The sequence below is a fragment of the Rhinolophus sinicus genome, chromosome 4 (genome assembly GCF_057876585.1).
Source record: "Rhinolophus sinicus isolate RSI-liver-muscle chromosome 4, RSI-T2T, whole genome shotgun sequence".
In the NCBI taxonomy this organism is placed as follows: domain Eukaryota; kingdom Metazoa; phylum Chordata; class Mammalia; order Chiroptera; family Rhinolophidae; genus Rhinolophus; species Rhinolophus sinicus.
The window spans coordinates 81,206,924-81,229,222 of record NC_142504.1 but is presented as its reverse complement, the minus strand read 5'-3'; the positions used below and the strand labels follow the sequence as shown (position 1 = coordinate 81,229,222).

Sequence of the window (22,299 nt, the reverse complement as noted above, 5' to 3'; positions counted from 1 at the left end):
TGTGCTTAACACACTTCAGCCGAATTATTATTTTGGCCAGTCATTAAGCCAAGCCATCATTGAGAACTGCATGATTAAAGAAAAGCACACATTCAAAACTAGGAAGAGCTATCCCATAATAGTGCTGCACTCACACCTTAAAGGAGCTTTTTTGTGCATACAGATATTAGGAAAATACCTTCTTTACTCTTTTCCTACCCTTCTATCCCTGTTTTCCTTACACACATTTTTCATAAAACGTGAGCAGCTCACTGGGCTCCTTCTTTGTACTATTAGTTACACTTTCAAAGTCCAGTTTGATTGCATTTCTTATGCTTCCTCCAGTTATATCTGTGCCATGATGATGAAGTCCTCCTTCCACAAAGGCACTCTTGTTATCAAATGTACCTTGAGATTTGATGCAGAAACTTCTTTTATGACTATAATTGTTACAGACCTACACATTAAAGGATCAATGATCCATAAGCTTCATACTTGCCTAGAAACAGTCAATAGTTAAACCTTTAAAGAAATTCAAAGAACTAAACAAAATTAATAGACTGGAGAGTTTAGAAACATGCTGTGAACCAATGTTTTAGAAACGATTCACCATGTAAAAATTAAATTAGTTTAACTACAAAATTTTAAAAGGCAGTGTTGTCATTTAACCACATAAATCCCAATCAAATGCCATGAGAAAAACACATCTCATACAGATGCTTAGTGCACATTTTTAGGTGATTCTTTGATCCTTTCCTCAGCAACCTTGGATATTAACAAAATTCAATTTCCTTAGTCGTTAAACATATTTTTAATGGCTTTAGACAGAGGTTTAGGAATGGAAGACAGTTCACCATTCTAAGTGTTTGATTTCCTATGATAGATGAATGAAATAAATTTTAAAGACTGGAAAATCCCACAATAGACTGGCAATGCCTAGCAACACATTAATCAAGCAAATTTAATGAGAAGTTGACCTTATCATGACCAGTTTCCCGCATTAGCTACAAAAATTTCAAGAATTTCAAATTACAGAGTTGTAATGATATTTTTGCTCAACTCTTTTATCTTACAAATGAGAATGCACAGGCTACAAAAGTTGTGTGACTTTCAGCAGGTAAGAATTAGAGTCCAGATCTTCACTGCCCAGGTGCAATGGATGGTCACAACTCCAAAGAGTTAATAGAACGTGGAATGACACCCATGGCACCAAACACAAACAGACTAAGTTAAATTGGTTAATTTATTCAATTAGCACTTACCAATTGTCTGCCAGTTAAATACAGCTCAGGGACATTACCTTGTTTCTTTAAAAGTCCAACTGCAGGAAAGGAGGTTCATGCTCATGATAAAGAAAGACCTTCAAGGCAGGGAGGACAGACACTATCTGAGTTAAATGTTAACAACAAACCAGCAGACATACAAATTAAAAATAAAACTCTGATAGCAAAAATTAAATCAGGCTGTGTTTAAAAGAAACCAGAAGCAGGCAAGCAAGTTCTATAATAGTATTTCTTTGGGGTACCAAAGTTCACTACCACCGGATGTATTATTCCTAAGCTATAAGCAAGAACAAGACCAACTGAAAATGTAGAAAGTTGATAATATCTGTTTGAAAAGATACATTGTAATGTAGCAATGAGGTAGGTTTGACCACTTACTACTTAAGAAAATATTTTCTTTGTTAATTCATAGAAACTGCCTGAATGCAAAGTAAGCAATCAAGGGTTATGTTAGTTTTATTTGCCCTAGTTTGATCAAATTGTTGCTAGCATAATGTTTGGAACTAATTTTTAAAACTCAATGAACTGTTTCCTTTCATGATAAAAAGAAAAGTTATCCTAATCTTGGTCTTTGCAAAGACCTTTACAAACTGCCAACTTCAGCTTGTTAGATTTTGAAATGCGTGGCCTGACAAATCGAGGAGGTCTCCAGCATTGTAAATGGCCACTTTTCTTTTCTTTCTTTCTTTCTCTTTTTTGAGGAAGCCCTGGATTTACAGAAACCTGCTACTAAGCTCGCCCACGACACATATGTCCGTACTGCAATTTGCTGATTTGTATATTAAATATGTGTATTTTTTAAAAATCTGTCAAGCAAAAGAAAGTCTCAGACTTTAGAGCCAATGTTTCCGACACACTACTAACCTATTGATTTTGTCCTTCAGGTGTTTCTAGAACACCTGGGAAAGGAATCTGAGCGAGGGCAGCGGTGAAGAGGAGAAGGTGAATTAGGAAACGTACGGGGAAGACAATTACTTCCTAGAACAGGAGTGGGGTGGCACTAGAGCCCTGGGACAGACCCGGAGCTGGGAAGGAGGGCAAATCGCCAGCAGAGGTAAGGCCAGAAAGTAAGAGGTAGAGAGAACGACAAAGGCGGAGAAAAAGAGGGCAGCGCGGGAGGGTGGCGAGGGAGATAAAAAGCGGGAGGCGGAGCTGCCCGGGCGCGGCAGTGGTGGCGGCGGGAGCGGCGGGCGGGAACCGACACAGCCCAGGCGGCGCCGCAGCCCCAGCCAGGCAGACGCGTGAGGGCGAGCGCCCGGCTCCCCGCCGCTCCTGCTCGCGGCGCCCCGCGCGGCGCTGCTTCCCACCCAGCGGCCCGCAGCGGGAGGAGTCCACGAGAGTTTGCCCCGGAGCATAGGGAAGTTTCCTGCCGAAGCCCCGCTCCTGGAAAAGCAGTACCTGCGGTGCCCGCTCGCCTCGGCTGCACTCGCAGCGCGCGAGGTAACCGCACTCGGGTTGGGGAATGTTTAGGGGTGATGTGGGAGGAGAGCTGAGGGGCCGAGACTGCGGGGCGCCGCGGGGCACCCACGGCCCGAGCCGGTTCTGGGTGGGCGGGGAAGTGCATCCTCACCTTTCCAGGTACTTGGCCTCTGTTGACGGCGGGTGGCATCTTCCTTTTCCTTTCTACCTCTCTTCCAGCACTTCCCCCACCCCCTGCCGCCCACTATTGGAACCCACTTCCATTCACTTTGTTGGACGTTCTGGAGTTGATGGGGTGGTGGTGTCTGGGAGATGGAGAGGGTACGAAGACTTTGAGAGGGACGGAGGAGAGGACGGGTGCCTGAACTTGTTAGCTACCGGTGCTGGATTCCTGGGCCCTGGCGGGGCACCCTGGACTCCAGGATTCCTATGCCAGCCCCACTGGGGCACACAGAGGTTGGAGAGAGGACCCGATAAGGAACGGTCTTGAGTTTCTGATGCCGGTTTATCCGGTCCTCTAGCCTGTTTGGCAGAAAGATGAGCATCTCTGCTGTCATGCTTCTTTTTCCTGGGTCCCCAAACCTGCGACCTTGGTAAGGCTGCGGGCAATGTGGGAGGGAAATACGGAGACTCGGCGCCCAAGTTCTAAGTTGCCCAAGCAAAGGGGTTGGGAGGGGTAAAGTGAGGAGGGGGCTTGAGGTGGATTGGGGAGAGTAGGAACTGCTTAGTTGTTTTGTTGCTGCTGCCATTACTTTCACACGGTTACCCGCCCCCTCTTCTAACCCCATTTGAACACCCTGCCGATCACCCTGTTTCTGTTAGAAGGCTAAAAGGTGTTATGCTGGATGCCTGTCAGGAGTTATTTCCAACAAAGTTCACAGGTGCGAAGCTAGAGCTGCCACTCCCCCTCCCTCCTCTCCCTGCAGGTCCACCCCCAACTCCCTCCCACAAGCAAACTGTTACTGAATAGTTCCCAGGATTTTGAAAGGGATGGCAAGGAAATAATATATAGAGTGTGTGTTTATGTGACTTTTTCCCATTATGTTACCAGAACCAAATCAAAACACTGTGGGTGTTTAGGAGGACTCTTTTTTTTTTTTTTTCTTGCAGTTTTAATAGTAATTCAGATTATTATTTACTAATGTTTGTTATTCTTCACTTTAACCTCAAACATTGCATTAATTGCTCTCTATAATTTTATCTGTACTGTTACTATTCCACTGAATTTAAAGGACACGGGCTTCTTTTAGACTCACATATACATACCAAAATACAGTGTGACCATATTTAATATTTATATGTCTTCCTGATTCAGTAGCCTGGCACCTGCCAATTCCAGTACATAATCATAACACCATATGCCTTTTACCAATTGAGGATAAGGAGAATATTATTGTTTTTTTATGGGCAAGGGTACCCTGGGCTACCAGATTTTATTATTGCTTAAAGGGTTTTTAACGGCTTCAGTCAACGTGAATCAGATATACAGAACAAAATTACAATTCTACCTGATGCATTCAAAAAGAATACCATACTTAGACACTTAACAGTTAACTAGTTATTGAGGAAAAATTGAAATCCTCTCATCACACAGAAAACAGTTTGATTGAATAGGGTCAATAAGAAATAGCACACTTTGAATTCCTTGAGTAAACGAGAATTTTCCTCTTGCCTCATTTGGTTTTTATCTCCTTTACTATGGTAGCATCTTCCAGAAAATGAGCACCTTGCAGATAGATGTTGGTTTGTACTGACTAAACACCATATTTTTTAATACAGAGGCTTGGTGACAGTCCAAAAACATAAATGTTTTAAATCATTACCAACCATCTGTTCTCTCCCACTCACTTAAAGTGCAATGTTTTATTTTCACAGGTATCCAAACATATATCTTCATTTCATGCATTTCCGTGAACATCCCAAAAGCTGTAATATGGTATCTGCTGTTGACCCAAGTTCAGCACAACTGTTGTGTTTGGCTTATTACACTATAAGCTCTTCTCCTTTAATTTCAATGAAAGGAGAAGTCAAAAAAGTTTTAAAGCCTTTGGCCAAGACTGGTGTATACTCCAGTGAAATCTGATTGCTCCCCCCACCCCACCCCCCCACACACCTGGCCACTTTTTTTTTGTTACCGGAGTGAAGCTGAGAATTAGTGCAACTGCAGGCTCCTCCTGATGACATTGTTTCCCTTTCTTCTCGGTCACAACGGTAGCATTTGGTGCTCTGAAGCAATGCATTCAACAGCCCTGACTCCAGAAAATTAGTGTGGCTACCAGAAGAATGAAACATCTTCCCAGGAGGAATTTACAAAGTCGGAGACTAATTTAATTTCCCAGACCCCAAATTAAGTAAACCTAGGACATACACATTATTTCACACAAAAATATTGGGTATGAATAATACAGGATATTATATAGGATGTGAACAAAATCTCAACATAGTATTATTTATGCTTGTGTTTGGGAATCTGTGTGAGTTTGTATAATCAGCAGATAGATTTATGCCCTTCATTTTGTTCACGTCATCATTCAAGCAAGACTTGAGGTTTGCAACCCCACCCACCTCCTATCCAGGGATGCTTTCCCACTTAGCAATGTTTGCTACAGCTAAAACTGCAATGTTAGGATATTTTTATTACTCAGAATTAAGTTCTGTAATAAATATGTTGTTTCTTCACAGCAGCCAGAATGTTGGGAAGTTCTTTTTACTCAAATCTGGGTGTAACATCCCAAAGCACGGTCAGTTTTGAGAATAAAGACATTGGCAATCTTGCTTACACTTTGTGAATAACTGATGTGTACTTGAGGAATATCAAGGACCAAAGAAAACGGGGGCTTCTGCCTTCTTAACGGCGGCACTGCACTATACTGCCCTTGCTTTGAAAACATGAGACTCCCTTACTACCGGGAAAACATTGAAGAAAATGAACCCAGACTAGAAAATTTTGAAAGTAAAGTTGCCTTTAAAAATATGGTCTAATTTAAACCTTTGGAAATACATAAGGATGTGTTACATTTTATTTTTTCTGTACACTAAAAATGAATTATTGAGAGGAAAGAGTTTCACCATGTATAGTAAGCACTCTAAATTATTCATGTTAATGAAAGGAATAGAGGCAAAAATAACCCAAAATCATGGTTATTTAAATAGTCACTTGTGTTTGTCTTTGGAATGCATTACATGTTTTGTTTTAAAAAGATTTTCATTGTTATTGTGGGCAAGTTGCCTTTCTAATTATATTGTTTTGTTTAGGTTAATTTTTAAATGAGCTTACATACCTCAAACACCAAAACCGATTTATGGGGAGGTGGGGCAGGTGGGCAGCCTGCCCAGAAATAAGCAGGGTGACAGAAATAAGCAAACTTGGTATGCAGTAGATTATATCTAATTCACAGAAAGATGATCAGGGGTTGGTTGTAAGTCTATTTAATAAATACGTGTTAAGAATTAGACATGTTCCTGTGAAACATTAAAAGTTCTTCAATCCAAATTTGAGAAATTCAATCCCACTTTACGTGTAACAGAGGTGATTACTATGTTTTTAAAAACGATAGTGGGGTGCTCTTGAAAACCAAATAGGAAGATTCTAATTTATAAGTCTTATTAAACTGAATTGTTAAGCATGAGGTTTTCCTAAAGCATACATGTGCATAGGTGTTAAGATAACATTCCTATTAAGCCCTGTATATGTGCTTTCCAAAAGAAGAAATGGCAAGACACCATCAGAATAAGGGGTTTGGTCCATTTGATCTCTGCACGGATGCTCCAAATCAAAGCACATTTCATCAAAGAGAAGCTCTCAAGTATCTATTGTTACTATGGGCCTGGTTGGATAAAATAGTTGAAGTTCAGCAAGACTGCCAATTTAACAGGTTTCTATTGTGTTTTTTTAAAGCTCCAGGGCAAAACTGGTTGTGGATGAAATAGTTACTTGCACAAGACTTTGATTCACACCATAGCACTTGCTGTTAAACACCTTGTTTATAGTCAGTGTTCAGTTGTATATAGATTGTGTTGAATTGTTCATTCTGTGGACTATTAGAAAGAATTTAGAAAACCTCTGTGGAGAAGGATAGAGCTGCCAAAAATGTCTGATTGGAAAAGCAGCCAAGATCATTTTTATTTAAGAAGTCAAAGTAAAAAGTAAAACTGTGATTTCTACAACAAAGAGCAGAATGGTAATAGAAAAGTAAATGCCCCCTTCGGAGTGGGAACTATGTTCTTATAATAAATGTACTCACTACTTCAAGTACATGGGTACTTCTTTTTTTGAGGAAACAATTTTCTTTTTCTATATGGTATGGCATTTTTTCAAGGCTTGACTAGACTATTTTAAAAAGAAACCTTGTGCTTAGAATAATTGACACCTATAGGATATATTTTATATACACTTATGAGAGGACTCAGTTTCTTCCTATCAGTGCCTACATCTTAGAATTATGCATTTTGTTATGGAGATGGAAAGGACCTTAAAAGTAATGTATTCCAATTCCCTCATTTTAGAGTTAAGGAAATTGGGAACCCACAATAGTCAGAGTGAGCTGCTAAAAGTCACTGGTGGTTAATGGCAGAGCAGGAACCAGAAACCTGATCTCCTGACTCTTCATCCAGCTCCCTTGTAGTAAGTTGGTTAATTAGGGGAGTTAACTTTTTCTGCCCATCACAATATCAATTGTACAAGGTAGTCATGAAATGATGTGGTACAGAGGTAAATGCGGAAGACTTGTGATTTTTCTGCCCTGTCATTCCCTGAGCGCTCACCTTGGATCAAACTGTGGTTCTCAGCCTTCTTAAGAGTTTGTCCTCGTTTTAATTAACAAATATTCTTTGTTACCCTCCTGGTATCCGGACATGTAATTCATCCATAATATAGTTATTGAGTATATCTGTGGTGAAAAGAAGCAATAAAATAAAAGTAATTTGTAATAAAATGTGCATTTCACTATGCTAATGTTTGGGGATGATTTCATTAGAACACATATTAAACAAGTCAGAAATTTGCATGCATATTTAATGAACAAATTTGGATTTAAGAACAAATAAAAAAAAACCAGAAGACATTCCATACAAGAAGTACAGGAAAATGAAAGAATGAGGAGAGACTAAAAGTAGTGTTAGGATAATTACATATTAGACTTATTTGTATATAACAGGGGAAAAAAGGAAATAATGGTAATCGTTGTAGAGAAAATACGCCAAATCAAATTATATACTGTTGGAGTGGAGAAAATGTGGAAGTATGATATTTTGCAAGTGAAAGAGTAAATACTATTAATCTACTTTTACCAAAATTCCAAAACTACTTTATGGAACATTTTCATGTTGTTACTAATGTGAACTCCATTTCAAGGGACTCTGCAGGTGACCCACCATATCATCAATAATAACAGATAAAATATTTCCAAACTGAAAATTATTGATTTCATGCTGATATTTCCTTTTTAAGTTTGTGTTCTGTTAATACATTGCATTCTAGTCTATCAGCTCTAGAATTAGGAGACAGACTACATAAAATGATTAAATTATTCACCACAGTAATCTTATTGTAACTCACTGGGCTTTTGGTGGAAATTCTTATAAAATGCTTACTTATGATTATGTAGCAGATTCTACAGGTTGCTATCCGTCATAACTTTTGTTCAATGGGACATTGTATGTTGTATGGGACATTTGGGAAAATGCTTCATTAAGTCGGGCAGCCCCACCTTCCCACCCAAAGTCAATAGCACTTCCCTCTTCCAGAAATCGTGACAAAACTGAGGATACCCAACCTTCCCCAAAATATTCTCTAGGAGGTGGTCTGGCCCTGATGAGAGTCATAGGGCTAGATAAACAAGATTTTTATGATGGCATGGATTTTTCATGCCCTTACCCACCTATCTTTACTTCTTTTAAGTGGGTCCATCCCACTTGTCCATAAGTCTCCTGCCTTCAGTGAACCAGAATTACAAATTTCACTGTCCACCAACCTCAAGCTCATATTCTGATCGTTTTCTGTCATTCACCCTGTGTAAAAAGTTACTTCTTTTGGTCCTTATTTCCCTTAGGAATCTATGTTTTGTGGATGACTATAAGTGGTGACAAACTAATGTGCGCGAGCTGGCTAATATCTTAATTCTCCCAGGCCTTAACCTTGTTTAAAGCATATCTCCCGAAAACACTGAAGCTTTCATATATAGAGACATCGTGTACATTCACACACATGTATGTGTGTATATGGATATGCACTTTTATGAATATATGTGCATGTTATATTTGTATATATGATGCATGTATACTCATGCATCATTTCAGGTACTGAAAAGACAGAAAATGAGGTATTTGAGATTTTGTTTTTCATGCCCTCAAAACATACTTTTGGAAACAAAGAACTGCACTGGTCTTATATTGGAAGTTGCATCATAAAACGTACTGCTGTAAAAGGGACCCAAATCTGTTACCAACCTAAATAAACTGTTGTATTAGAAATTTTTTTGTATTGCTTGAAATAAGTGTACCCTGTGCTAGCACATAGGAGTTGGAGGCGGGGGAAAGTTATAGACAACTATGCTGTCTGTCTTAGATGTATTTAGTGTGTGCACTGTTGACATACTAAAAGCACATCATGTCCTCTCTTTGCAAAATATATAGTATTTGCAGAGAGATTAGAGGGTTTTGAAGATTACCCACATTCATAACATACAAGAAAGTGTAGGATCCCAGAAGCAAGGAGGGAATTGAGAGTGAAACTCAATTTTCTTACTTCTAATGTTACTTCTAGACTGTAACATGACAACTTCTCTTAGAATTAGGAGTTAATATGAAATGTCATTTCAGTATTAGCTATAGCAAGCATCTTAATTTACCAAATTGTAAGTAAGATATTTTTTACTTCAATTCCCACTCTTGGTCCGTCTTAGATGTCTTCTGTAACGTTGTGTATCTTACTTCTTTTTACAGAAAGAAGCTTTTTAATGTTAACCCTTAACAGTTAAAATTGAAGTTGTGGGTGAGTGTGTGTGTGTGAGGGGGGTGGGGTGTGTGTGTGTGACTAACCAGTTGCTCTCACACAATCACAAGATTCTCTACATAGAAGGGCATGTTTTACCCAATAAAGAGAGGTAGCTTTTTCTACAAAGGGGATACAACAATTGTACAGACCACAATTTGATCTGTGATTGTTCTGCTGTATATTGTTCATTCTTACTGGAAGCTTCTTGGTCGATTGAACGGCCTGGCACTCAGACTGACCCCTAACTTTATTTGGTCTACTTTTGTTACAATTTCTAATAAACGTGTAGTGTAGCAATGGGAACTGAGAGAAGATGAAATTGAGGTTGTTGGATTGGGGAGGTGATAAGGACAATAAGGAGCTTCTTTCATTTGAGCAGCACAAAGCTCTACCTCGGCGGTGAAGTTTTATTGGAATATCTGCTTTTTCTTGTTATGCTTTTTATTCTTATATGGAATAAAGGCAAAGATTGGGAGAGTAAAGCCCTCCTTCTTTGAACCGTTAGCTCCAGTATATAAGAGAAAACCTTCTTTGTCAGGATAAACAGATACAACACATTCCATCACTAGATTCACGGTGCCTCCCTTTACTGTACTACCTCAATACTACCGTAAACTGAAAGCTAACACACTCAGGAAAGTAGCTAAGAAAAGGAAAATACACCCCATTACTGTAGTGAAGGAAATTTTAGAAGCCTATATTAGAAAACATAATAAGAAAACTTTGTCCATTCAAATGAAGCATGTAATACTTTTCCATTAGTTTCCAAAGGAAGAAGCTCAAAGCTTACTCAGCTTTGTAGTCATTGCTTTTGTTTTCTTTTTTATTCCAGAGGGAATTAGAGCTGTGACCTATAGTTACAGGTTACTTTAAGCTTGTGAAGATTTAGATAAAATGATGGTGTTGATTATATGCTATAAAAAGACATTTCAAAATTGAAATGTAGACACAATTTTTTAGAAACATAACACTAAATAAATTTGATTTTCCCACAGCCTTCTTTGAACATTAGATTACAATGATGGTAATTTATTTCCCTCAAAAAAATCTATTGTTTCAATGTATTAAAAAACACCTAGGTGATAGTAACACTGTTGGACTAAAAGCAGTAAATATCAGCATTCTTTTACCTTCTAATATTTGTACTTTGTTTTCAGTTAGGAATGTTTAGTATCAGAGAATCAGATTCTACTTCTGTGATAGGGCTGGCATTCAGCTCATGCACTAGTATGGTATTACTGGTTATTTATGTCTGGGGCCCAAGTTGTACTAATTGTTAAATATTTTAAATAGCAATCCTATACTTACATTATTACTTTTGTGACATAGACTATTTATCAAGGAAAAAAAAAATTATATATATATATATATATATATATATATATATATATATATTCCTTGATTGCAAAATCTGAAAATATGGCTTTGTTAGACTGTTTAGGAAGAATTAAAACAACATTTAGAATAGAAATGGATTGGCAAATTACTGAACTCTCAAGTAGCAGAGATTATTTACCTTAGAACTTTAGTTCACTGCAAGTTTTCCCAACATACATAAACAGTACTATGCAATGAAAATTCCTTGAAATTGTTGGCATATGTTTTATTCTAGTACGCTTGAAAATATAATTCTAGTTCAGAAAGTCCTTCTCAGTTCCCCACTTGTAGATCCAGATGTGTTCTTGCTATTTCTTCTCGTCTATGTTAAAGAAACATCAGATGAAACATGTCAAAATTAAACTTGTGATCTCTGCCCATCTCACACCAAACCTCCAGGTTCCCCAGCTGCCAATCGGGGTTTTATCCTTGACATTCCCTCGCATTCAACTCCATATCACAGCCTTCACCCAGTCATTGATTATAACCTCCAAAAGTATGTGACAAAACTGCCTTCAGCCATCACCCAAGTCTAAGCTTTTACTATTCATTGTGTGGAAAACTACAGTGGTTGTATAACTAGTCTCCTGCTTTCACCATTGTTGCATCCTCCAGAGGTGCCAGAGGAGCATTTTCAAAATGCAAATATAACTGTCATTCCTTTGACTACACACATCACTTAAACGGATTACCATTGCTCTGTTGAAGATTAAGACCAAAACTGTGCACCTGATATTTCAAAACCCAGCAAGGTCAGACTCTTCTAGCCTCATCTCTTGGTTTTCCCACTTTTTCCCTCTGCTTTAGCTGACCACCTTTCTTCTGGTTGCATTGACTCACCTTTTCTCCTCCCATCCCCATACCTGTAAATATACATACCCAAATATTGTCTATTTAATGCTTACTTAACATTTAAAATATCTACCCAAATGTCACTTCTTCAAATAAGCCATCTCTTCTCCCTAGACTGAGCCGAATCCCTTTTAATATATATGTGCACGCATACGATTTGTATGCATAAGTGTATCCATGTTTATGTATTTATGTCCCTCATTGCAAATAGTTGCAAAGAGTTGTAAATTCACATTTATTTGTGTAATTATTTAATTAACCACTAGGGTAGGGACCCCTCTAGTTTGGATCTTCCTTATATTCCTAGAAAAGACTGCTTTCCTTGCTTAGAATGGGAGTGTAATAAGTATTTGTTGAATAAATGTTGAATAAATGTTGACTGAATACCCCTATCTTTAATCCCACTAGTGCACATGCATACATATGTACTACACACAAACACACACCCATATACATCCTCTCATTCTAATGAAGATAGATAGATACATAGATGATAGATAGATAGATAGATAGATAGATAGATAGATAGATAGATAGATAGATAGATACTTGCAAGCTATAAAGCTCCATTTTTTTCTTTCTTTGTGACTTCCCCAAATAACACATTGCTCTTTCTTCAAATTCTCTTTTCTATCAGTGATTCATTTAGAGGCGGCTTGAGTAGTACTACATTTGCTTAGAAAGGGAGGCTGATCTATGAAATTTCTTACAAAAAAAAAAAAAAAAAAAAGTCCAGGCATCTCTTTACATTATTTTCTCTAACATGTAAACTCCCTTGATAATTTTAAGAATTTAAAAGGTTTTACTTTATGGTGGTCTTATGCTGTGCTGTTTGTGCACATTTTGACATCAGACAGTGATCTAAGATTGTACCATGTTGGAGAAAAGAAAAACAAAATCCTTTGAAGGTTACCTATTCATATGGTCCCCATATGGAAAACAAAAATTTAAATGGTAAATACATGAGATTGAAAGAGTAACATAAAGTCTATGCTATAAATTAAAAGCTCATATTTTTAAGAATTACACAAAGGCTTCAAACTATGGATAAAATAGTTAAGGAACAGATCTACCATATTGTCATTTACTGTGTTCTATATTACTATTCTAATATTTGTGCCTAAGTTCCAATTGCTGCATTAAAATTGAGTTAGTCTCCTTTTTGTTTAAAGCCTTCCTGCTTCAACTAGTTTAAGGGAGAATCTGGTAATCCTGGAATATCTTGTGCTAAAAAATAAGGAAGTACTCAAAAACTGATAAGGACACATCAGAAGCACATAAAAGCCAGACTTAAGGGACTCCCACTGGCCAAATTTGGGGTCACTTGAACATAAAAAGCCATAAGTTATGTAATAGATTAGAGCACATTGAATAAAGTATCCATGACCCCATAGGGTGTGTGTAGTGTGAAGACAGAGGTGGGTAGAAGGAAAAGTTCTGTTTCACTAAAGAATACAAGCTAATAATTAAAAGAAACAATAGAATTATAAAGTCACCTTTTTGCAACTACTATTACAAGAATAATCAAAGGATGGTCCGCCAATAGGTGAATGGTTGATGGGGACAGGATAATCACACTATCTCTACGTGTCACCCCACAGATTGCTTGTTAATTATAGAGAGAGGAAAGTGTCTTTACATGAGGAAATCTGGTAGATGCCAGCTTAACTAACTGATTACACTTGATGTCACCAATAGTGGGACAAACTGACATCACATACTTCTTGATATAATGCACACGTAAAATAGGACACATAATCACCTCTGAAGTTATTTTGCCAAAAATATTTCACCTGAATCTAACCATGAGGAAATAATTTTTAAAAAGTCCTTTCCAAAGTATCTAAATCCAAATTGTACATATTCTTCAATATAACTGATCTGGACACTTCAAAAATATCAATGTCATTTAAAAAAAAAAATCCTGGAAAACTGTTTAGGATTAAAAAAGAGTAGGAGACACAACAACTAATTGTAAGGCATCCTACTTGATTAGATTCTGGATGGGAACAAAAGCTATAAAGGATAATATAGCTGGGATAATAAGAGGAATCTGAATTTGGGCTGTAGATCATATATAGTATTACATTCATTTTAAATTTCCTCAGTGTGATAATCATATTGGGTTCCGTAGCAGAATTTCTTTGGTGGGGTGGGGGATACATATTTGGAAGTATTTAGAGATGAAATCTCATGATCTCTGTAACTTCCTTTCAAATGCCTCACCAAAATTTTTTTTTAATATGGGAAAGAGAAATAAGAAAATGTTACAAAAAATGTTAACAATTGTTTAATCTAAATAAAGATAGTATAGTATTCATATTATTGCTAACTTTTTGTAGTTTAGATGCTTTACAAAATAAAAATTGGGTAAAATAGTCTGTGACTTTTAAGTCAACTATCCTATGGATGATATCATTGTGACATTGTATGAAGTGAGTTAGCATGTGAAAAAGTTGTTTAGTCAATTAAAAAAATGTCCTCTCCACAGTATCTAAATATCTTCATTCACCATTCCACAATATGTCATAATTTATGTTTAAACACTTAAGAGAAAGCCATTCTTACAAGAATATATTTTACGCAGTAGAGGAGACAATACCTAATGTGATACTATAAGTAAATATTACATAAACTAATATTTTCCCATTTTTCAGTTATATATGAGAACTTTTCAACATGAGAAATTTTAAGGGGAAATTGGGCAACTTGGTAATATGCTTTTTCTTCTTCCATATCTTTCCTTAAACATTTGGTGCTTACCTTTAAAACAAAGTATAAGATTGCCGATGATTTTCATTAAAAGACCCATAACATAGCTGAATGCAGTGAGCAGTGTAGATCTGACCAGGGCCCCAGTAAGATTTAGAATCTAGTGTGATTGTCAAGTGTAATTGTCTGGAAGGTGGACAAGCACTGCTAATTCTTATGTATTATATTGCAAACAGGGACCTAAAGCCTAGTACTATAGATTTACAAATACCAAAAAACAAAGTTCTCTGTTTAGTCAAAAACATGAGGGCCAATTCTATATGAAACCCAAAGTAAAAGATTAAATAAAAAATACTTACAAAATTTGTATAAAAACATTATCTCTTCAAAAAAATTTCAACATCAAATTAAGTGTTTAAAATATTTCTCCTCCCATTAAAGTGTATGAAATGATATTCATACTTTGCATGAATACTTTTCTGATAATATTTAGGGCTGCTTAGGATAGGTACCTTTCATGTAACCAGAACCAAGTGGGGTGGTACTTCTAGATTTTCTTATATTTTAAGGTGCAGTAAACCAAAGATAAGAGTATCAGTAGAGTTCTTTCCCCTTATATTTCATATGCTAGTTCACAAATTATTGTAGGTTATGAGAAGCAGAAGAGGTTTGCATTTCTGAAAATTTTGAAGAAACATTTCTTGATATTGCCCCCTTATACTGTCTTGAGGCTAAATTTCACTATGATAGGAACTTATCACTAAAATAATTATAATTAATCTTCAGCTTATATTAAGACAAATATTAATAATCAGTTTGAACTTGGTATTCTTTTAATAAGGGGGAGATAGTAAATATTTATGGGGAGAGCGTGGGTTCTTCAAGTCTTGATTATCTTCAAGTAAAGGCAATAATAGCTCAAGCGCTTATACCCACTGTCTCTCTACCACCCACAACCCCAAGCTACTCATATTTGTATCAGTAGTAAGACAATGGATACCCATATTACCAAAAGCATTTTGAGATCTGAGAGAATTGGGTGAAATTGAATTTTGTAATCTTATCAAAGTGTTAATATATTTTTATTTCATATTTTTAAAAAAGTTCTAAGGCCATGAACAATGTAAGTTAAAAGTTATTTGAATTTATAGCGATAGAAAAAGTGGACTTCCATATAGAATTTGGCTTTAAAAGAGAACAGCTATATGAACAATTTGTGTGTGTAATTATTAGCTGGAAGCTATTTGTACTCTAACTTTATTGAATATACACATATGATAATAAAACTTTGCACAAGTAGAACCTTTTGATAATAAATCCACGTAAAAGATTGTGCTTTGGGGAATAATTCTAGGTGTTGTAAGTATACTGAATTCCTTGCACTCAGAATGCAGAACTCTAGACCGGGTATATAACTATTTTTCATTCATGATGTTTAATAGGTCATTTTACCTAAAGTTTTAGAAAGGATAAGTAAAACATACAATGGAAAATTGTGTTGTTCTATTTGTACATACATGCACTCTACTGCAATCACAAAATAAATGACAAAGGAGAACTGTGAAGCTTGTCACCAGAAGTGAGCTAAACTATACTCTGAATCATAGTTAGCCGAAATAAATACCTAATCATTACCTGAGAAGTCTTCCTGTCATTGCTGGAATCACTGATTAATTGCTTTTTTTTCTTTTTTTTTTTTTTTTGCTTGTGTGGCATCTACTCACCTACTTAGAAAAAGCGCTTGAGTAGTAAAATAAAATATAGAAGAGCTGCGTTCTCTTTATGAACCTATACATTTACAACACTTCATGGAACTGTACATACCTTCCAGTTAATTTTCCTATACGTTAACGAAATAAAAATAAAATGAAGGATCCTTCCAATTCCCTTTCCTCATTTTAGATTCATGTTACATTTTTATTTTATTTTTCATATTTTCATCTTTAAAGGAAATCAGTGCTCAATACTAGTCGTTTCATTAGTGTTTCCCTTCCTGAGTTATTTTGGTTTATTTTGTGGATAGCTAGGTTTCATTATCAAGCCTTTTATTCTAGGAGGGTCCATGTGGACAACACATCCTGAATTTTTGCTTGCCTGATCTTTATCCAACACCACACCACCACCACCACGCTCTCTCCTTGCCTGGTACCTACGTCTCTAGTCCATAAACCACTTTCTGATTGTCTTTTCATTCTTAAAGAGAGCTAGTAATGTCGAATATCAGGAACTGGTGTAGTGAGACAGTCTACAGCTCCAGTATGGGTCTTGTCTGGAATAGTCTCTCTTACCGTGTTCAATTTGCCCTCAATTTTAAACATTCAAACCCCTAACTTTATGTTGTCATTTAGCAGTCGTGGCTTTCCTTACGTTGTCTCCCATAGTACGCTCAGTTGGGAGATCACTCCATAGCTTATAAAAATGGTAGATGGGTGTGATATTTTCTCTAGCCCTACATCCCCAGTCATTCTAACTTTCAATAGGGAAGTATTCACATTCCCTATAGCCAACTTACACCCTATAAGATGTTACTGTCCCAATCTATTAATAAGATTTGCTGGACAGCCTTTTGGGACTATGATTTAGGAAAATCTATATCCACCTCAAGTTTTGAGAGTATGTGTGTATTAATTCTCACCCTCCTCTCTTGTTTCTCTCTAGATTTACAGAATTTAGCAGGTAGACTTTACAGTTAGCAGTTTGAAGTTGTGATTCTCTTCTTAATTGAAAATGGAGTACTTTTCCTCACTATTTTTTAATAGACTTTATTTTTTTAGAGCAATTTTAGGTTCACAGATATATTGAACAGAAGGTACAGGGACTTCCCATATACCCCGTGACCCCATACATACATAGCCACCTCCATTATCAACTTTCTCCACAAGAGTGGTACATTTGTTGCAACTGATGAACTTACATTGACACGTCATTATCACCTAAAGGTCATGGTTTATATTATGGTTTACTCTTGGTGTTGTGTAGTCTATGCATTCGGACTGATTTATAATGACATGTATCCACTAGTATAGTATCACACAGAGTGATTTCACTGCACTAGAAACCCTGTGTGCTTCACCTACTCATATCTCCCTCCCCTGTAACCTCTAACAACCAATGATCTTTTCATTTATCTCCATACTTTTGCCTATTCAACAATATCATAGAGTTGAAATCATATAGAGGGTAGCCTTTTCATATTGACTTATTTTACTTAGTAACAAGTACTTAAGCTCCTTTCATGTATTTTCATGGTTTGATAGTTTATGTCTTTTCAACATTGAATAATGTCCCAGTGTCTGGATGTACCACAGTTTATTTATCCATTCACCTACTGAAGGACGTCATAGTTGCTTCCAAATTTTGGCATAATGAGTAAACATGCTTTAAACATTCATGGGCTGGTTGTTATGTAGACATAAGTTTTCAACTCCTCTGGGTAAATACCAAAGAGTGTGATTGCTAGATTATATGGTAAGGGTATGTTTAGTTTTATAAGAAACTGCCAAACTGCTTTCTGAAATGATGGTACCATTTTGCACTTCTACCAACAATGAATGAGAGTTCCTTGTGTCCCACATTTTCACCAGCATTTGGTGTTGTCAGTGTTCTGTATTTTGGTACCTCATTGTTATTTTAATTTGCATTTCCCTGAAGACATAAAATGTGGAGCATCTTTTCATATGCTTATTTAGCATCTGTATATCTTCTTTGTTGAGGTGTCTGTTAAGATCTTTGGCCCATTTTTTTGTTTACTCTCTTATACGAGTTTTAAGTGTTCTTTGTATATTTTAGATTAACAATCCTTTATCAGATATGTCTTTTGTAAATATTTTATCCCAGTGTGTGACTTGTCTTTTCATTCTCATGAGAGTGTCTTTTCCAAAGGAAAAATAATTAACTTTAATGAAGTCCATCTTCTCAGTTCTTTCTTTCACAAATCATGCCTTTTGTGTTGGATCTAAAAGGTCATCACCAAACTAAGGGTCACCTAGATTTTCTCAAGTTTTTTCCTAGGAATTTTATAATTTTACATTTAAGTCTGTGATTCATTTTGAGTTAAATTTTGAAAGAGGTGTAGATTCTCTGTCTAGATTCATGTTTTTTGTTTCTTTTTTTGCATGTGGTTTTCCAGTTATTCCTGCACCATTTGTTGAAAAGACTATCTTTGCTCCATTGTATTTCCTTTGCTCCTTTGTCAAAGATCAGTTGACTGTATCTATGAGGGTCTGTTTCTGGGCTCTCTATTCTGTTCCATTGACTTATTTTTTCTCTTTTTTCACCAGTATCACACTGTCTTGATTACTGTAGCTTTATATGAAATCTTAAAGTTGAGTAATGTCACAGTCTCTAAGTTTGTTCTTCTCCTTCAATATTGTGGTGACAATTCTGGGTCTTTTGCCTCTCCATATAAACTTTAGAATTAGTTTGTTGATCTCTGTGAAATAACTTTCTGGGATTTTGATTGGGATTAAGTTGAATCTATAGATCAAGTGGGGAAGAACAGACATCTTAACAATATTGAGTCTTCCTATATATGAACATGGAATATCTCTCCATTTGTTTAGTCCTCTGATTCATTTCATCAGAATTTTATAGTTTTCTTCATATAGGTCTTGTACATATTTTGTTAGATCCAAACCTAAGTATTTAATTTGGGGGAAAGGGTATTATATATTAGCAATATAAATGGTATTGTGTTTTTAATTTCAAATTCTACTTGTTTATTGCTGGTATATAGTAAAGCTATTAACTTTGTATGTGATCGAAAAATATGGTGAATGTTTAAATAAAAAAATTATTACAATGAAAGACACATTGCCATTAATCCAGCTCAAAATACTCCCTATTGCTTTGAGCATACTTATCCCATAATTTTTGCTACTTTCTGAAGCAGTTCTGGAAGTCCTCTTTCATGAGTGTCTACTTCATCCTCCATCATGACAATGCCCCGTGTCACAAATCGCTTCTGGTACAGCAATTTCTGTCAAATAAAAACTTTACAGTGTGTCCTTATCCACCTTACTCACCAGATCTGGTGCTGTGTGACTTCTGGCTCTTCCCCAAAGTCAAAATGACCATGAAAGGAAAATGTTTTGAATCAATTCAGGACATCAAGGCAGCCATGACAGCTCAACTAAAGACACTCATGAAAGAGGACTTCCAGAACTGCTTCAGAAAGTGACAATAATGATGGATTGTTTTGAGGAGGTTTATTGGCAATGTGTCTTTTACTGTAACAATTTTTTAAATTTAAACATTCACTGTATTTTTTTATCACTGCTCATACAGTTGGTGCCAAAAAATGTATACACGTTTTAAGAAAGGAAAACAACTGTATTAAAATTGTAATACTCAATATATACCAATAACAAAAGATGACTACAAGTCATATGTATATATTTTTTCGGCACTCCCGATATATTAACCATGTATCCTACAACCTTGCTATAATCACTTATTAGTTCCAGGAGGTTATTTTTGTTGATTTATTTTGGATTTTCTACATAGATGATCATGTCATCTGCTAACAGACTGTTTTATTTCTTTTTGTTTTATGTTTGCCTTTGATGTATTCTTTTTTTTAAATTAAAGTTTATTAGGGTGACAATCAATTAGTAAAGTTACATAGGTTTCAGGTGTACGGTTCCTGTAATACATCATCTATATATCACATTGTGTGTTCACCACCCAGAGTCAGTTCTCCTTCCATCACCATATATTTGATCCCTTTTACCCTCATCTACCACCCACCTCCCCCCTTACCCTCTGGTAACCACCAAACTATTGTCTGTGTCTATGAGTTTTGTTTCTTCATTTGTTTGTCTTGTTCTTCTGCTGTTTTCAGTTTTATATACCACATATTAGTGAAATCATACGGTTCTCAACTTTTTCTTTCTGACTTATTTTGCTTAGCATATTGGAAACAACCAAAGTGTCCTTCAATAGATGATTGGATAAAGAAGATGTGGTATATATACACAATGGAATACTAGTCTGCCATAAGAAACATGAAATAGTGCCATTGCGACAACGTGAATGGATCTTGAGATTATTATGCTAAGTGAAATATGTCAGACTGTTTTATTTCTTCCTCCCTAATCTATATACCATTTATTTCCATTTTTTGTCTTACTACATTAACTAGGACTTTTGGTATGATGTTGAAAAGCAGTGGTGAGAGGAAACATCCTTGCCTTGTTCATAACCTTAGTGGGAAAACTTCAAGTTTCTCACCATTAAGTGAAATATTAGCTGTAAGATTTTTGTAGATATTCTTTATCAAGTTGAGGAAATTCTCCTTTATCCCTAGTTCATTCCCTAGTTTATTGAGAGTTTTTATCATGAATGGGTGTTGGAGTTTGTCAAATGATTTTTCTTCATCTGATCCATTTTCATGTGTTCTTGTAATTGTTCTTTCTTAGCCTGTTGATGTGATGGATTACTTTGAGTTTGAATGTTGAATCAGGCTTACATACATGGGATAAATCCTACTTGGTCATGGTGTATAATTCTTTTTTATACATTGTTGGATTTGATTTCCTAATATTTTGTTAAGGATTTTTACATCAATGTTTATGAGAGATACTGGTCTGTAATATTTTTTCCTTGTAATAGCTTTGTTCAGGTTTGCTATTAGGGTAATACTAGCCTCATAAACTGAGTTAGAGATTATTCCTTCTGCTTCTATCTTCTGAAAGAAAATGTAGAGAATTTATATAATTTCTTCCTTTAGTATTTGTCAGAATTCACCAGCGAACCCATATGGGTTTTTTGTTTTGTAAAGTTTAATAATTGATTAAATTATTTAACAGATACAAACTTATTCAGATTGTCTATTTCTTCTTGTGTGAATTTTGGCAGATTGTGTCTTTCTAGGAATTGGCTATTTCAACTAAGTTACCAAATTTGGGCATAGAGTCATTCATAACATTCCTTTATTATCCTTTAATTTCCATAGGATATATACTGATGTCCTCTTTTTCATTTCTGATATTAACATGTCTCCTCTCTCTTTATTCTCAATTAGTCTGAACAAAGGCTTATTGATTTTACTGATCTGTTTAGAGAACCACCCTATGGTTTTGTTGATTTTCTCTATTGATTTCATGTTTTCAATTTCATTGATTTCTGCTCTAATTTTCATATTTCTTTTTTTCTGCTTACTTTGTAATTAATTTGCTTTTCTTTTTCTGGTTTCCTAAGATAAGGACTTAGATGACTGATTTTAGATAATATATTTCTTTAGTGCTATAAATTTTGCTCTAAACACTGATTTTGTAGCATCCCACAAATTTTAATGTTATATTTTTATTTTCATTCAGTCCAAAATATTTTTAAATTTCTCTTGAGATTTCTTCTTTGATTCGTGATATTTAGAGATGTGTTGTTTAATCACCAAGTATTTGGGAATTTTCAGCTATCTTTCTGTTACTGATTTCTGACAATTTCATTGTGATCTGAGAGCCAACATTCTATGATTTTTTTTCTTTTAAAATTTTAACACATGTTTTCTGACCCAGAATATGGTCTATCTTGGTGAATGTTCCTTCCGAGCTTGAGAAGAATTTGTATGTTGCTGTTGTTGCATGAAATACTATAGATGTCCATTATAGCCAGTATTTTTGAGTTCAACTGTATCCTTACTAATTTTCTGCCTGATAGATCAGTCCATTTCTTTTTTTTTTT

At 35.8% G+C, this 22,299-nt stretch overlaps 1 protein-coding gene across 4 annotated transcripts in view; it reads left to right on the top strand.

The window, feature by feature from the left end:
- Positions 1-2,372: 2,372 nt before the first annotated feature.
- The window catches only part of CHST9 (carbohydrate sulfotransferase 9), a 248,140-nt gene continuing 228,213 nt past the window's right edge, over positions 2,373-22,299 (top strand). For 3 of the 4 annotated variants that reach the window (XM_074340204.2, XM_074340202.2, XM_074340203.2), the window contains exon 1: positions 2,373-2,702. The gene's annotated coding sequence lies outside the window, so the exon portion shown is untranslated. The remainder of the gene's footprint in view (positions 2,703-22,299) is intronic. The other variant, XM_019741275.3, reaches the window with a different exon arrangement.